We start from the raw sequence: 19,162 nt of genomic DNA on the forward strand, positions 1-19,162 counted from the left end.
CAAGGAAATTAACATGGAAGCTATTTCCGAAAAATGTCTGTTTTGTCATTTCACATTCTATATTTGTTCCTTTTTCTGTAAGAGGGTGCAGTCTAACGAGGCTTTGACTCTCGTTCTGTTAAAATAAAACAAAACAAACTTAGAAATAGTAAAAAAGACAAAACAGTGCTATTGACTGATTAATTGTGACTAGGATTATATGTATATGTCACGCTTTATGTCATAGTTACGTACTTTTTAGTTTGCATTACTTAAATATCTTAACACAGTAACTGTAACTGTATCTGGCTATATTTTAACAGGCCTTTCTATGTATTGTGTTGTGATCTTCGTTGAATGAGTTAAAACACTATTTTTTAAAGCGATACAAAGTCAAACGCCATCATGTATTCGATGAGATGTGAACGTTTTTCGCTCAACAGAAGCGTCTTTTAACGATCATTCCCACATTGTAAACATACATCTAATTGAACGCTTGAAATTGACTATGCTTTAAAAGAGAATATTAGGCAAAAACTCTTAAGTTGATTTCCTAACATTTGAGAAGTCATATGAGAAGTTATTTTCTCATGAAAGTTAACATTCGTTGAAATATATGAAAATGACGTATTTAAGTCTTAAGTAAGTTACAGACTCATATTATTAGTGAGCTTCGTAGCTTAGAATAGCGACTAAACTTAGGACATTACTTTAAATAGTTTATGAACACCGACAAAGGATAGGATCTGAATACCACCATGAGCAGATTATAATCTACATAAAAATATCAGCTGAGTCTATTATGCTTATCTGCGCTCCATTACTTACCTTATATGGACGTAACCAGAATTGGCCAGTAAACATTACTAATGCACTTTTTACTTAGGTGGACAAGCACAAAATAAAATCGTCATGTTCTGGGTTATTCGTAAAATAATACGCAATACATACATACAGAGACACACAAACAATTCCAACAGCCAAAGCCGGGCTTTGATTGTGTCAACTCCGTCTCGCAATGTGCAAGCTTTACACTCTGACTAAGAAAACATAATAATTTCAAACGCTACATCAAAATTTGGTGAGAACATGGTCCAGATGCGTTTAGGCACGACACAAATATTATCGAACAGTTAAAATGGACATTGTCGTTAGAGTGAGTATAATCAGAGTATGACTTTTCATTCGTTTAACCTTACTGTACTATAACCTGGAACGTTAATATGGAAAAATAACCTCAGAACATGGCCAGACAAGACCATTTGGCAATTGAGAAGATTTAGATTAGTCGAGATAGATGAACAAGATACACATACTAGATGATTAAATCCAATTACTTCAATAGTGTCTGTGCAGGGCTTACTTAAGATTATGTTCTCTGCATTCCGTTAACACAGTTCAATCGTAATTGGTCCAATGGGTCAGTAGAAACTACGTTGGATAGCCCAGTATTACAAAACGAACACATGTTTCGGCAAAATAGGTTTTGTTTGAAATGTATTCATAAATATGATTTTTAGCAGAGTGAAAATAGACTTTCCTTAAATATTTGACATGCATTTGATTGTAGTTCAAAAATATTCCCAACAAACTAAGAACTATAAGAAAAGTTGCATATTACAATATGGCAATACATTTTAAGCTAGCATTTGTACGACTATATATTATAATTCGTATAAGTAATGCACGGTATGATCTATCCTCTATTTATCTTAGTTTTTTTTTGTTGATCGATCGCCGCTGATCCTCACGGTATTGTATTCCATTTAAAGACAAATTGAATTTTCTACTGACCTCGTTAACATTATTTCCGAGAATAATGATATACAGTGAAACAAATTAATATACCTTTGTCAAGTAATCTTAGTGTCATCTTCAGGAACATGCAGAAGACATATTCTGTCCCAATTGCTTAAGATCATAAGTATACTGCATAAGTATTGTAGATGGAATACTTTGTTGATTATGAGTTAACTGTATACTTTGGTATACAATGTATTACATAAATATAACAGTTTACTATTTTTTCAACAGTAACCAATTCTACATTTTTCAAAAACAAAGCGAGTACACTGCTAATTAACATAATTCGCCTGCTAGCGACTCAGTCCGAATGTCGAGCTATTTTTGGTAATTCAATTAATAAGTTTTGAACTAAATGATTTACCTCGATAAAATGAATTGAGCTGAGATGCATAATTCATCGTATTAAATTCATTTCATGAAAATGTCATATAATGCACTCTTAATGTTATTATTGTGAAGTTATACCGTTTTTAAAATCCTACCATTCTTTTTAAAGTTCAAATCATTTGACAAAAACCTAAGATAAATGCAATTGCATTTTGACATTGAGATTGGCTCTTTTAATGGCACTGTCGTACTTTGAAAATTGGTACCATTTAAGAGGGTATATTTGCCACAGTGACTGGCGATATAAACTTATTTAAATACAAATTCAACCTCATAAAAGTGACTAGGACATTAAACTTTATAAATGATCACTATCATTGTATATGAAGCATTCAGTAAGTATAGCCTCACAGTCGAAAACCCTCGAAATAAGTCAATACATTTAGATGTTATTCAATATAGTTTGCGATTGTCCCCAAAACACACGTACTTTCTTCCTGAATTTTTTCTTAACCAAGACAGGTCTAATTTGAAATGTGTCCAAAAAACTCATTCTCAAGAAAAGTTAAAAAGCCTTTCTTTTAAATATTTGTCATTGAATGTAATTCAATAGAAGTGCGAAAAATCTATTGAATTTTTACTGACCATGTTAACATTTATTCCGAGAAAATTGATTTACAGTGGCCCAAATTATGGCTTTGCCAAGTAATCTCAGTGTCATTTTGAGGAACACGAACAAGACATATTCTATCACAATTGCTTAAAATCAGAAGACTCGGTTAATGATTAGCATTTGCAGATGGACTACTGTGCGGATACAGAGCTAATTGTTTATTTAAGTATATGCAATGTATGAAATAAGTATAACAATATAGTACTATTTACTATCCAGAATTAGCAATTCTACATTTTTCATAAACAAAGTTAGATAGCTCATTGGAATGCAATCGCCTTTTAGCGACATAGTCCGAATGTTGAGCTATATTGTTGGTAAGTCAAAGCATACGTTTTAAGGAATAAGAAATAAATGATGTCATCATTGATTGAAGGCAAAAAGAGTTTGGTTTATTAAAGTATGTAATCAATATCATAAAGGTGACTTGAACACTATACATCATTAATGATAAGTGTCATTGTATAAGAAGCATTGAACAAGTATAGCAATGCGGTTAAATTGTATCCAATAGTCTTATTTGTACACTACTTTTGAATATATCCGTAATAGTAACAAAGAACTGTTTTGTGAGAATTCAACAGCTGGATTTTGACAAACCGGAAGAAACTCTATATCACCGGTAATGTCCTGCGATAGTTTGCCGTCGGGTTACTTGTCTTAGAAGTTCCTCCTCTTTTTAAGGAGGTGTATAGCAATGTAAGGACAAAAACTTCCTTGCAGCCAAACTTTTACTTTGTATGATGTCGACAACACAATGGTTTGAAATATTTGAATTAAAAACACTTAAGTTAATAAGTTAATAAAATTATTTGAATTCAATGTGTGATTGAAAGAACGTCCACTTGTGCTAACATATAGAAAATATACGTTACATTTAATAGCAGATGTAACACAATAGAAGCTTCGATCTGTGTGATAAAAATAGACAGAAATACACTTTAACGTTTTTTGTCGGAAATAATCCTTCATGTTTAATTATGATTTTTCATGACAAAATGGCAAAAAGAGTGATTTCACTTGATCTGGTAATGTATGCGTTTCAAGCGTGCGAAATCCTTTGGTGGTAGAATTCATGTTGAACCATTTTTAAAAGCAGAATGAATTGTTTGAACGTATGGCCATAAAACATTTTGATCGAGGAAGACCAGTGGCATCAAATTCGCGAACGCTGCATTCTAAGTATTTGAAATTATGATTATTGTTATCTGGTGCAAAGTGGAAATCTTCTAGTGAACTTATCATTACTATCAATGAACAATTTTAAACTTACCGACACTGTAGTATTGTGATGAAGATCAGCAGAATCTCTCCACAGTCATGTATTCGTTTCTTTGCAAAGTTATGGTTTTCATGCTAAATATTCTTTAATTCAATAGCAATGTAGCATTGATTCCATAATTTATTTGTTTATTCAAAGAAGGCTTTGATTCGTGTTTGTTATCAGTACCTCAGTACCTGTGCATGAATGGCACTTTGAGACGGACATTGAAAACAGTGCTCAGCAAGCATGCAAAATTACCATTTTCAAGGTTGTGACTTATTTTCCCCAAAGACTTAGCCTTCGTAATCAATTCACAAGTCTTGTCAATGAATCCCATTGGGAATATAAAACCTCTTGACCGAGTTATGTAATTTGTTTTACGACTAGAAATTTAAAGACAACCATTGCTGACATTTCTTGAAAGAAACGAACACTCAATCGACACTGTAGAAATCAAAAACTTTGTAAGTACAGTCACAAAGCCCTTGTAGGAAAATTAAGCCCTTAATCGTAGGTATGTGAGCAGTGTTCATGTATTGCGATGTACAACACCACCTGATGTGTTACATATTTTCTCAAGTTATTTTAACGAACAAATACAAGATATCTCAATATATTTCTTACAATATGACACTTATATAATAAGTATGGTTCAAATCCGGCACAAATATATTTTGACTGCGTATGTTACCTATTTCGGAAAGCGTTTTACAATGAATATCAGCTACTGCATAAAGCAACACATATCCGGTCCAATCATGAATTAATGTGTATGACATAAAGGAGTTAAAATTTTCTGTTTTTTTTTTTTTGCTGGAACGCCTTTTCCACCAGAAACATGATAAAATATTTAAATAAGAAACAACAAATCGCGTTCTATTTGCTGAGGCATACGCGTCGAGAGTGAGATTTTACTCGTGAAAAACGTTCAGTTTTAAAAAAGTAATATTAAGAGCGTTTTTAGGATTTCAGTAAAAGCCAAAGTTTCCTTTAAGACTTTTTTCAAAATTAGAGGAGCTTTCTAAAGGTGTTTTTCCGCCGATCGTCTGCATAAAGCTACCCGTTGTGTTCCTCATGACAGTGACTGCTTCATGGCTTTAAATTGTCACACCTGTACCGAGGTCTTGAAATCCGTCCTAATTATCTTACACAAAAGTGCTACGCCTTCTAGCGTATTTACTCAGCATGTCTTGATCTAATAAAAAATTGAGTCATTCTGAAATATATTCGTTACATATATCGACACTGTTTTAAATAAGCTGGTATTTACGTGGTAGACATACCCAGTATATATCAAATTGGTAAAGACGCAACAACTGTGAAAGATACATGTCTCGTAAGCAATGTAATACATAAGTAAGTAAGGTTCAATGAGTTTTACGCAACGATATCACTTTTATGTAAGTGTTTGACAATTTTATTTTCTTACTATTGTCTCATTTTAAACGCCAAAGCTTACCTCATCTTTATTTCTGAGCAATAACGAGTTTAGATGTTATAGAATCGAACGACTGTTGCCAAATATTTTTTCGAGGAATGGCGTCAGAGGCATCTTCACAAACACACACATAAAAGACATATCTCCTTAATACTACTTTATTCGTTCAATTGTACAAAATTTCGTCTATGATTAACCCGGCGGTGGCCTGTCACGGAATTCTTTCTGGATTTTAGAGAAAAGTAAATGAAGAATAAAGTACAGTAGGAATTCAACAAACGTTGTATTACCTTGTATTAACTGCTTCACGTTTCATTCACGAAAGTATTTGCTCCTTTTTTCAAAAGAAACATACTGTTTTACACGCAACATTTACAGCATATGACACAGTAAAACATGTATTTATAAACTTCATAAAACGATTGCAAAATTAATGCAAATACAAACATTTAACTGGACATGTTTTGTATTGCAAAATAATTTACATTAAATTGAATGGAAAGCTGTGATAACTTAAACGTAATATAAACCGACATTACAGGTCGTTTATATTAAACTTTTAAAACGGTTTCGTTTATATCTGTGAGATATTTTAAAGAGAACTGCATCTGTTAGAAATGTCTTTCCAGTATGAAATTGCTCCTAGGTTTCTTACTGAAATAACCCAAGCACGTTTAAGTGTGAATTAAAAACATTAAAAACACATCAAACTATGGCAAACAAACTTAATACTTTTTAGGAACTAATTGGTTATTGAACTACTAATATTTGACATTCATTTACTTTTCGAAATAATTATGTCATGTGTATTGATATATTCAATGCTGATTTATTACTGTTGATGAAAAGCCAACAATCGTTGATGAATATGATCAATGTAGAACATAGAAAGATGGATGCAAACTATAGTAGTATAAACACCATTTACAGTCAACCCCATTGGCTTCAGCTAATTTGGCTCGAATTCCTCGTTGACTAGAACTGGTTGAAAAGGACCAATTTCTTAATATCGAAGGTAAGCATTATCGCTTGGCTTAGATTTTCCAAGGCTCGAGGTATTTTCGTCGGTCCATGGGAGTTCGAGCCAACAGGGTTTCAATGTATTTTCAGAGCACCGAAATCGCGACCTTGGGGCGGGGCAAATTAATTGTTATAACAGTCTTGGTTATGGTTCTATCTTAGGTTTTGATTTATTTGTGTCCAACACGTATACCCTATTTATTACATGTAGACTTCCACTTAAAACTTGGCTTCTGGAATCGAATCACAAATGAATGTCTTTAAAAGAGTGTCGACGAACATATATATTTATAAGAGGAAGGAATCATCAAATTGTTTTTTAATTGTTTAATATGTGAAAAAGACCTTTATTTTCTGTTTGTCTGAGAAAATAAGGCCTTCCCTCGACTATGGTCTCCAAGCAGTGCTTGACGCATATTATACACTTATTGTTGCAGATGTGAAGTAAAGAGAACGGAAAAATGATCCCAACCATCCTAGAGAATTGGGGAGATAACAAACAACAGACAACTTATTTGGTCATTGATTGATTTTGCTTTTCCAATTGTGTATCATTACCATTTTATGACACGTGAATTATACATCATATTTGACAATCTGCGGGAAAATATCCATTTCAGCGACAGTTTGGTTAAATTTTTAATCGCGTAATTTTAAAGTTGTGGCACAAATTATGTCAGAAACTAGCATAATCCTTCACCCTGAATGAAGGCTCAATCTTGAAAGCCTTTGATATTCATTAATCGATAATTGCATCAATTGGATAAGTTCGGTATGTTAAAATGTATAGTCGATCATAGATATCTTGCATTGAATGTATAAATGTATGTACATAGATAGTTTAAGGGCCTTTTCGCCATTACATATAACCCATTATTAACAGTATACTAACACTAGGAAGAACAACGTTTGAACCATTATGATAGCTTAATTGTGTATGTGTGTGATGTTCTACAATATCCGCGAACCACAGAGTGTACTTTGTATCTGAATATAATACCTTCCGTGTGAAGTGCAATTTAAACAATTGCTTCATGAGAACACCATCATAGTGTATGCATTTGTCTGGATATAAAAGAAATGATTTTAATTGAATTGAGTCAACTTTAATGACGTTTAGATTTTTATTAAAATACTGCGCATGTTTAAAGGAATGCATATGATAATATAATACAAAATGAAGATCAAAGAACATGCTTGAAATTTTTATTTACTTTTAAACAGATATAATTTCCAGAGAGGTAGACTTACAAAGCTATACATGTGGTGCATATATGGTCCAAATGCTTTTTAAAACGACCACTCATTATTGAGAGATTAAAATGGACCTTACCATTAAAATACGTATAATCAGAAGATGAATTTCCAATCGCTAAAAAAAGATTCGTTGATGAAAATGATTACGCATCATATATCCATTGCCAATAAAATAGAGAATATATGACCGTATCAATTCATTTCCCTCAATATCATTTGTGTACTTGTACTTTTACTTGGAATCTTATTGCTGGTTAATAACCCGAGAACATGACAAGACAATACATACTACTCGACAATTGAGTCGAGATAAATTAACAAAATAAATATATTCGATGATATCATCCGGTCTCATCCATACTTTTCCTTCACGGGAAAATCTGAATTATTTTACACCGTTTGATGGTTTCAGGGTCAAGCAAATCAGTGGAATTATAGTTCCGACGATAATGAAGTATAGCGACACAAATGATGGGTTTCAAGTGATCTCAGTGTCATCAAGTGGAGCACGAAAATATATCACAATTGCGTTCCGTCAGCAGTGTTGTTTCCTGCGTTGAAACGCTTATAGAAGGATTGCAACGTTAATTTGACACTTAAATAAACACATAAGTATGAACGCGTATCAAGAAGAGATAGTGTTAAAAGCTATGCACAGTGTATTGAATAAAAACAAACAAAATGCAATAAAGTGATGTTTGTATTGGAATCACTAGCACCTATCTTCATATTTTTATTACAATGGATAAAAACATCATTCCTACCAGGGCTAGCAAAGACTTTCCAGATGTTTCCAGAAAATTTATAAGTATGTGCTTAATCATGATTTGTCATGTACAAGTGCGAATTTCAATTAATCTGATTATGTATTAGTTTTAAGCGTGACAGAGTGTACTCGATATAACTAAACGGTATCTTATATGAAAGATCAAAATGAAACAGATACACAAACCGAACCAGTGGAATTATATCATGAACGTGTTGCAGTCACAAACTTGCCAAATATTCCCGAAACGTACATACGACATATTGACTCTCTATATTTCGGTCCATGGAGAAGGGACCTACTATTTTCAACAATGCATGTATATATAGGTATTTTTTCATTTCTCCTGGAAAATTTCATGTGCTGTAACAGTCAATTCTTAATTGCATTCAGTTACTCACAATGTCTTATTTAAATACTACTTTTGAATATATCCGTAAAAATAACAAAAAATAAAATAAATGTCTTGCCAGATTTCAACAGCTGGAAATCGCCCGACCAGAAGAAACATAATATCACCGGTAATGTCCTACAATAGTTTGTTGTCGGGTTAGCATAAATATCTTAGAAGTTCGTCTACTTATGAAAGACGTGTATTAAAATAAAAGGACAGAATTTTCCTTGAAGCCAAACTTTTACTTACGAGATTGTCTCAATGATAAGAATCAAAGCCTATTAGGATTTCAATGAGACACAGAACGTCACAAGGCCACAGGCACATATTACTTTCATATCTAATAACGTCTCATGAAATGTTGGCGTAATCTAATTAATGAAAAGCCGTTGGGAACTTTCCATTTGCTAATACATTTGGCCTAACCAGAAATGTATAATTGCCACTATTATATGTCAATATGTCTTTGCCATTCTGAAGAGAAAATTATTTCCCGGCAACAATGTTTTGTGGAAGGCTTTCCCTGAAGAAACGCAAGTAATAAATAGAGACCGCATTTACTTAATCTTAAGCAAATGATGAACAACAATCTTACAATTTTAATTGTTAAAGCATTTGTAATCCGATTAAAAATTGCCTCTTATATAGATAATTGTATTTATTTGAGTAGACCTGTAGACAGCTGCCTCATGTTTAAATACAAGCAAGGTTTGATTGCAAATTATATTGATTTGAACTACAATAAGAAACGACTACGAACAATTGCTGATAAGTCTTTGTGGGCTAATTTAAACATTTTAGGTTTAGTATACTACATGGTGTCAGATTCTTTGAATATGTAACACCAGTGAGTGAATGGCAATTGCCTAAAACATATTGCTAAATTATATTTGAAGACTCTTGCTTATATATATTTGCCTATTGTCAAATACTACTTTCTAGTTTGGGCCCAATCCATTATCTAGTCCATCAGAAATTTTGTGCCACCCGCATTGAAAATATAACATCACTAAAAGGTGCCTTGTTTTAGCCATTGGCCAGATTTCGAAAAACAATTCAACGGGATCACAAGCAACGGCCTAGTTATAAAAAAAATTGAACGAGACTAAGATTGGAGCTGTTTCTTCCCATTTAAAAGTCCGAACGCTTGGCCCGTCCCTATAGATTACATCAAATTTTGTAAATATAAAAATATTATATAACTTATATGTGAATATATATGTATTGGTCTTATTTACGTATCCATGAGTTATTGCTAAGTTTGATCTGACCTTGTTAATGCTGTTTCCCCAATTTTTAGCTATGGCGATATATTGTTTTTCATTTTTTAATGTTGGTTGTCATTAAACGTTGTGTTTTTTGTTTGGTCAATATTTTTTCACATTTAATATGATCTTGGTTTAATGGTCGGCTACTTGGCTTGTCCCTGTAGTTTCCATTCTTGTTTAAGTATTATGTCCTATTTTTATGAATTATGCTTATTATTTTTGAGGACTGCCGATCTTTTTTTCATTCTAGTGATTTCGTCAGTTGTTGTTTTTCCTAATTATATCAAATGATAAAGCGAATATGGTGGCACAAATACACCTTTAACACTTATCTATAACTTTTTCGAATAAGTAAATTTCAAGCTCATAGTAGTACGAAATTTAAAATATTCATCCTGTTAGGAAACTGACATTCTATATCGGAAAATATTGAAAGATAATGATTAAACACTAACATAAAAACACAATACAATAAGTTTTGTTTTGCAAGAAACAAACTGACAACGCAGTGAAACGAATATTTAAGATCAGTGAAGTTTTTTCACAACATCACTGTTTAAAATAAATATCCAAAAATGATACTGTCAAATGCGTTCGATTTGTAGCGGCATACCTATGTCATGTGCATATTGTTTTGTTTTACCGGGCAATGACAGTCACATTAAAGCTTTCTCCACAGAGGTGTCTTTATTCCTTGTGTTCAATATTTGAGAAAGCGCGTCTAGTTTCGTCTCATTTCCATTAAGCAGGCATGCCTAAGAAGGCTTTGATATAATATATCGCTTTGACACCAGTTGGCATTCAAAGAAACTTCAAATTCAAATGTTGTTTGTTATTTAAATGTACACAAAATAACTTAAAATACGACATTTTGATTCTGGCGTCGTTGCTTGCGTAGTTGGGGGCGTCGGTGGCGTCATCAGCAACAGCCCTCTGCATATCATCACTGACATTGTGTGGGGTATTGTGTCTCATGGAAATCTCTGACAGTTAGGTTATATTAAGTTATATTTTTAAATAACCCGCCTTAGTTACACCAGAGTTATGATCCCTTTACATTAACAAATATAGGTATAGTTTTTATGCAGATTCGAAAACGTTACAAAAATTACTTTTATCATAATTCTTTTAAACACAAACATCTTTCTGTAGTTTTAGAAACTTCGTTCTAGAATGAGTCTTGTATCGTCAGTAATTATGCACTTTGAGATCAAGTACTGGGATGAAAATAACAGAAATAATGCGTTTATAATTGATGTATCGTTTCTTGTTAAATTTCTCCAAACACGTTTGTTTACACAGGGCTTTATGAGATGCGGATAGAAGTTATGTATCATGGTAAGGCAATATTTCTTGGCAATTTACCAGATTTGGTCGAGACAGATCAAATAGAGCTTATATGATTGGAGATGGACGAAAACATACCAATTATTATATCTGGTTAAATCCAATATGTACCTACCCGATAAGGCTAATTATAGTCTGTAAATATTGGCATCGCTAAATTTATCTGATTTTAGTCACATTAAATCATCATGGTAAACACATTCATCATATATATACCAATATTTAACAGTACACATGATAAAATGTAAAACGAAGCCCTTTCGAAAGTACATTCGTTGTCGTGTCTTAATTCCTGTAAAACTGCCGACCGTTGCCAGCGTTGTGAAATAATGACGTCGGGTTTTGTTTAGCATAAAATTGTGCCGTTTTTAAATCTAATACTAACGATGAATTGACAATAAAAATGTTGCCTTGTTGAGCAAGCTCGTGCCGTCAAAATATATAATCTCCCTCAGTATAATTTATAAGGAAGCAGTATTGCTTACACAATCGGTAACTAAATGTGTTCACAAAATATGGTGTGGTAGCCTTTCTAAGAGTTGATAGGGACTTTCAGTAGCAAATGTGCATACTCATTTGTATTATTGTTTTATATTAAACCTGTTAAATATCAGGAAATGTTTTTATTCGAAAAGAATAGATAAGAACAAAAACAGTAGCAGAACTGTTGAAGCCCAAACCTTTCTTGGTTAGTTTTCATTGACCAATATTGTAACCCACTAATTCCCAATATCTTGTAGCGTTGTGGCTCTTGTAACTGTTTCTTTACACTTGCATCGAAACAGCATACTGGTTAATGTTGTTCTACTTGGCCTCCACATGCAGTTTACATTTTGTCTTGCTAATATAACAGTTCAAGCTTTGAAGATTATATGATTTCGACAACACAATGGCTCGAAATATCTGGACAATTTGGCAAAGAAAGATTTTCAATTTGTCTAGTAGCGTATGCGTTTAAATCGTGCAATATATTTTCGTAGTAAGTTTTTATATTGAACCATTTGTAGAAACAGAAAAAATTGTTTAAATGCATGGCCGTCAATCATTTTGTTCGCAAAAAGACATCAAATTCGCAAACGCTGCATTCTAAGCTCTTTGGCATAATGATTATTGTAATCCGGATAAAAAACGGACATCTACCTTGACTAGTTGTCTTATTATTACTATCAATGAACAGTTTTAAACTAACCGACACTGCCGATTTTGAAGTTAAGGTCAGCAGGACCTCTCCACGATAAGGTATCGACTTCGTTTGAAAGTTCTGGTTTTCGTTGTATACAATCTTTAATTAAATAGGATGTAACCGTGATATCATAAATGATCTGTTTACCTGATACTTATTTTTCATCAGTTGGATTAATAGCATTTTTAGGCCCAAATCCATTAGCGAATATGCCAAATTAACATTTTCAACGTTGTGATCTATTTTCCCACATACTTAGCATTTGTAATCAAAGCACAATTCTTGTCAATGAATCCAATCGGGGATATAGAATATTTTGACCGAGTAATGTAATTTGTTTTACAACTTTAAATGAAAACCATCTCTGACATCTCTTTGAACAATGCGGACACATCATGAGTGAGGCACTATTATTGACCCTGGCGGGTGGCGGGTAACTGTATCTATTATCTGAGTCATACCCATTAAACTGGGAGTAATTTGCTTCAATAGCTCCAATATGCACATACATGTATAACCAAGTGTACAAATATGTATGTTGAGTCCAATATATCCTCGTTCAAACATTTTTGTATGGCTTGCATTGCAAATGCAGAAAGATCATATATGCGAAGTGACTTTGATTGAGACAGAGGGTCGGGTTTTGCTCCTAACACGTTGTACTCTTATAGTGATCGCAAATGCAAATTTATTTCGTAATCCAAGCATGAATAACTAAGTGATTGACCGGAAATAAAACACTTTCATCAGTAAGGATTATGAGCACAGATCCAGGCTCCCTGTGACCTAGATATTTAAGAAAAAAAACTGGGTCTTAACATGATACGAATTCATCATGTAATGGTCAATTCTGCCGAGTTTCCAAATCCCTTAGCAGAATACAAAGACATGCTCTGGTCAAGAAAGCGGGATATCTACAAAAACATAACATAATTGAATAATGTTATTCTAAATTTGCCTCTGCGTGAGGCTTTCTATGAACATTTCATGTTATTTATGATAGAAACAAATTAATATGACATCAGTTAAACAGTAAGATGAATGTGCATTGAAACAAAGCAGTTTTTGACGTGAAAGAGGTGGAGCGTTAGAGACGGGTGCAATGAGGAGCATTTGTTTGACTTATCCTTTACCTGTCTAGACAACATAGAGGAAATGAAACGTCGAAAATGCCTTGATTAAATTTGTAACAAATTCGTGCCACAACAGGTTCTTGTAAACGTGTTAGTCCCTTACGTGTTTAACGCTAAAAGGTAAACCATGTGTTACAACATTTAAAAAGAGACGCACTTTTACAGCAAGACGCGTTTTAGTGCCACAAGAAACATGGCCTGATCATACAAGAACACCATATTGCAGGCTTAACGTTGAATGGGCTTAAATGTAAAACATAAATGATCAATTATTGAGATACCATCATACATATCTTAAATCATACGATAAGGATGTACCAGCTGAGTCGATACCATTGCTTATCCTGCAGAGACTCATCAGAACTGCCCATTTAGCGTTTATAATGCCATATATGATAAGGGGACAAGGCCATAAGATAAAATCGTACTGTTCTATGTTATACTCTACGGAATAAAAAGTGAAAGCAGCACATTCATCAAAAAAATCACTCACGGACAACATTGATAGTCAGACTTTTGTTTTGTCGACTCTCTCTCTGTGTAAGTGTAAACCCAAGATTCTGACTCTGAAAAGTAGAATTTCAAAGTAAAACATGTGATGCAAATAAAGTCCAGATGCTTTTAGCACGAAATATATTATTGATTGATTATAATGGAACTTACCATAACAGTGAGCATAATCATACGATGTCCGTGAAAGAAAATGTTTATTCAAAGTATACATCCACTGTCAATAAAAAGAGAATATATGATCTTCTAACTTAATTTCCTCGAAGATCATTTGTGTAAATGTACTTTTACTTGGAACATTATTGCTGGAGAATAGCTTAAGAACATGACAAGGCAATACATATTTTTTGACAATTGAGTCGAGATAGATCAGAAAAATAAATATGTTCGATGATTTCATCCGGTATCATCCAAAATTTTACTGAAATATTTGACACTTTTGATGGTTTCATGGTCAAGCAAATCAGTGGGATTATAGTTCCGAGGATAATGAACTATAGTGACACAAATGATGGGTTTCAAGTGATCTCAATGTCATCAAGGGGAGCGTCAAGATATATTCTATCACAATTGCGTTCAATCAGCAGTGTTGTTTCCTGCATAGAAACGCTTCTAGAAAGATTGCTACGTTATTTGATGCTTTATAAAATAAAAAAGTAGGAACACGTAATAAGGAGAGATAGTGTCATTAACTATAGGCATCGTTATAAAACATATAAAGTCAATAAAGTAATATTGCATTGAAACCACTGGCACTATTATTTTTATAGTTGTAATTACAAGGGGAAAACATCATTCCTACCAACGGTAGTAAAAATTTATAAATATGTGTATAACTATACAAAATATGGTTCGTGTTCAATCTTTTTTTGTTATCGACAAACTGCGAATTTTCAATTCATTTGATTACATATTAGTTTTAAGCGTGCATGAAATTGCTTGATATAAATAAAGGTATCTTATTTGGATGAACATTATGAAACAGTGGAATTACGTTAAATGACTAGAACGTTTAGTCTTCTTCAACCAGTTTCAGTTAGGCTAAGGCCGTTTGTCCTTGGAAAATTATTGGCTACAGGGTCTGTGTTTGTAGTTTCTCATGTATCCAAAATGTTATATTAATTATCTTCGTGAATATTTATAAATAACTATAAATTTGAAGGACAACTTTAGTTTACGGCGTCCATGACTTAACGTACGCTGATTCAGTGTCAATATGGCGAACAGCCCAGATATGAATTTTCTGTTTGCCCGTTAAGACACTAAAACGGGTTTCCTTGCTTTGAACAAACATGTTGTGATAATGTGGCATAAAAATAATAATAGTGCATGCTTAGCCAAAGAACAGCTTTTCGACACGCTCAAATAGGTCTTGTAGGTGGTGATAAATGTTTCTTTTCCGTGATGTTATTAGCGCCATTGCCATTTGGGATTATTTAGTCCTCATTATTGCCGTCAAAAGCCTGTTTCTTTCGGTGTTTAGCTGTCGTTATTTGCAAATTCATATAACGTTAATTTACATGTGATATTTGCGTCAATAAAACATATACTTTCCACCAAAATTAGCTTTGTGTTTCGCTGATCTTTTAAAGGCGTTGAGAGAAATACTAATTGCAAGAAGCAAATTTATTTTAAGTCATGTCCATCCCCTTACCCCATCCCTTAAGACACTTCTTTGTTACTTTTAGCGGCCTTTTTATTTAACGAGTCATGGGGGTATATAATATCGTTTTCGTACATTTAAATGTGTGTTTACTCATTTTGTTTTAAACATGTTTTTATGATTATATTGTTTATTGCATTTTCTCAGATGCTCAAAATGAGCCTTGATTGGTAATATAACATTAAGACTTTACAAGGCGGTTATCCTCACATTTATTGATAAAGCTATGCGGATGTGTGTGGTCGGCTTGGTGATTTTACTTTTGTGTATCTCGTTCAGTGTCGTTTGACTCCTTATCGTTTGCCTGTGTACAGGGCTTATATTTGATGTCTTGACTTTCGGGCTAGTCCATGTAGTTTTCATGCTAACATAGGAAGATATTTTCTTATCAAAAACCACCTTTGACACCACAGAACCCAGTATGTGCAATTGGATTATTATGACCAACACATCCTTTACATGATCAAAAGTCTAAAAATAATATTTGATATTATTTTTATTTATTAACCTTTGACAAAGGTCAATGCATTCGAACGAGTTATTTGATTGGCTATTCATGAATTATGACTAAAAGAAGTTCGATCTAAAAAATAAATATGCAATATTATCCTGATGCATACTGAGATATCTATTTATTAAAGTACATATAATGTTTTGTGTAAGTGATAAATATTCTATTTTGTTTGAATTTATATGTATCATTAAAGGTCATTATTGCTTGACCATTCAAGAACTATCGTCACATTGTCGATAATTCGTGTAAGATAATAACGCCTTTTGATTTTTCCAATGCATATCATTTGCGATAATCTCTAAAAATAACATAATTTCTCTCTGGAATATTTAGGACTCACCATTTTAAATACAAATAAATACAGCTGAAACTGTCTCAAATCTCGGTAACAAACAGGAGGTAGCAAGTGTATCCATTAAAGGGGCAACAGGACTATATAAACCTCCAGGTGGCGCTGAGGCAAGCATTTGTATAATTTTATGAATGTTTCACATCAGTGACACTTCTTCCAAATTTATGCAATGCTTACAAAATGTTGAGACATGAAACTTTGCAGGCATGTAGAATAAAGGTTAAACAAATAAAAAATCCTAAATTTGTTTTTGAAACATTACTAGAAACATGATTTTGAGAAAAATATCCAACTGTCAGTTTGAAAATTTGAATTTCCGGGGGAGTGGCTAATTGGTACTGGGGGTTATGAACTTTCTGTTGTAAACATTACCACGTGCTAGTGTTTACATCCCTAGCAGCTTGCTTGTTGCAGACACATGCCTCACTATCAAATACTGTAGTAACAAAAGAGAACAAACCTTGATAAGTTTTTATTCCACCTGCATATCCCAAAATTATTGATAGATATCATCAGCTTCATATGCTTCATTTTAGTCTAATTGTTTTCTATGATATTAACACTTTTTCCTTTTGAAGCTTTACGTAATTAATAAGTCTGGTGAATCTTTCCCAGGTTTAAATATGTAACATTGTTTTCATATTTGTCGTTTTCAAAAATAATTATGAACCTCATTGCTTAAATGTTAGTTGCTCCTTCGCTTTTCTATCAAAAGCTTTGTCATCATTACAAAGGTTTATATCCCAGCCAGGTAAAGTGAATATCTCCTATTGTTCTTCAGTCATATATACTATATATCTTTGTCCTGTTTGAGTTCCCTCCTTTTTTGACTCAAAATGTGCATTTGATTTTCAGTTATCAATACACAAACAGATTCCAGCCAGTGACAATTAAAGGTTTCAACACTATCTGAATTGTTTCCTTACTGAACTCGTTTACAATAAGGTTAATTTGTACTAGGGTTGTGGAAGCATTCAATAAAGAATTATTATTGTATGTTGACAAAATAATTAGTTTTGGATTCCAGACTGAGAATAAACCTTGCTATTTTGGACTGGAATGAGAATGTTGATTCTAAACATTTGAGAGGGATGTCCCATACAGAAAAAAAAGATTTAGTCGAAATAACAAAATGGCAGTAAGGAACAAGAAAACGATCATTTCAAAGAAAACATCCGTTGAAGATGGCTTGGTCATCTTTCTTTCATATAGAAGATTGTAGTGTGGGGAAATACATCGTCTGTTTGCTCTGATCAGCCCTTTTTGTTTACATTTTTCTTGTGTGTGCTAAAGATAGAACACTGAGTTTAACAGACAGGCACATAGCTGAGGGAATTTACAATAAGCCACTCCCCATTTACTCGCTGCGGAGGCAGCGAATTTTGCCCCTTTAAACTTCTAGGGTAGTAAAGACTTCAAAGTTGACAACGATGACGTTTACAACCTTGTTAAGTTAAAAGAAGTTCTGAACAATGATACGTAAGATATAAACTTTTTGCTACTGAGCATGTTTCTGTAGCTTTTTGCATATATATTAAGATGATGATAACAATGCATTGATCAATTGGATTATACATATCCTGGTTATTCAAAGCAGAAATATTCCGAGAATAAAATAGTAAGAGCATTATCAATTTTCTCTGTTTACCTTTTTCACGGCAAATTCATTTATTCAACAAGCGTATTTACAATATGTAAATTGAAGAAATTAAATATGCTATGACGAAAACAGGAAAAAAATGCTATGATAATATCATAAAAACAAAGAATATTATCAAAATGCTAAATCCTCTCAGGAAGAGCTCTTTAGTTTGATTTTTCATTTTGTCTTAATCCTCGTTTTTTTGTCAAAAGATAAGTATATTTTGGGGCGTATCTAATTAAGTGAAGTTAAGAATAGTTAAACAATAAGAATCTTGCAAACAAGCCTTATCGAAGAACTGTGTGTATAGAATTCTTCAGTACAGAACATTCAACCATATGCACTAGGTTTTTGGTCCTGTAGAGCATTGAACTTATTACAGATAGCCTTTATCAGATATTATATTATAAATGTGTCCTTTAACCTCAGACATCATAAATCATATTACAGTTAGACAACAGATCCTTTTAAACGCAATATAAGTACAAATATTGATAACGACTCACAAATATACAATTTATTTAATGCAAATCATAGTAATAAGAATGCAGCACTGATTTGAAACCAATTTTAAATACAGAAGTTTCACCATTGTGTCAGTTTCTTCGAGAAAGTGAATGCCGTCT

At 33.0% G+C, this 19,162-nt stretch overlaps 1 protein-coding gene across 1 annotated transcript in view; it reads right to left on the bottom strand.

Annotated features, from left to right (window-relative positions):
- LOC128208544 (uncharacterized) overlaps positions 1 to 19,162 on the bottom strand; it is a 182,132-nt gene that overhangs the window by 53,904 nt on the left and 109,066 nt on the right. The gene's annotated exons all lie outside the window — the stretch shown is intronic.

This window comes from Mya arenaria, chromosome 11 (genome assembly GCF_026914265.1).
Source record: "Mya arenaria isolate MELC-2E11 chromosome 11, ASM2691426v1".
Classification (NCBI taxonomy): domain Eukaryota; kingdom Metazoa; phylum Mollusca; class Bivalvia; order Myida; family Myidae; genus Mya; species Mya arenaria.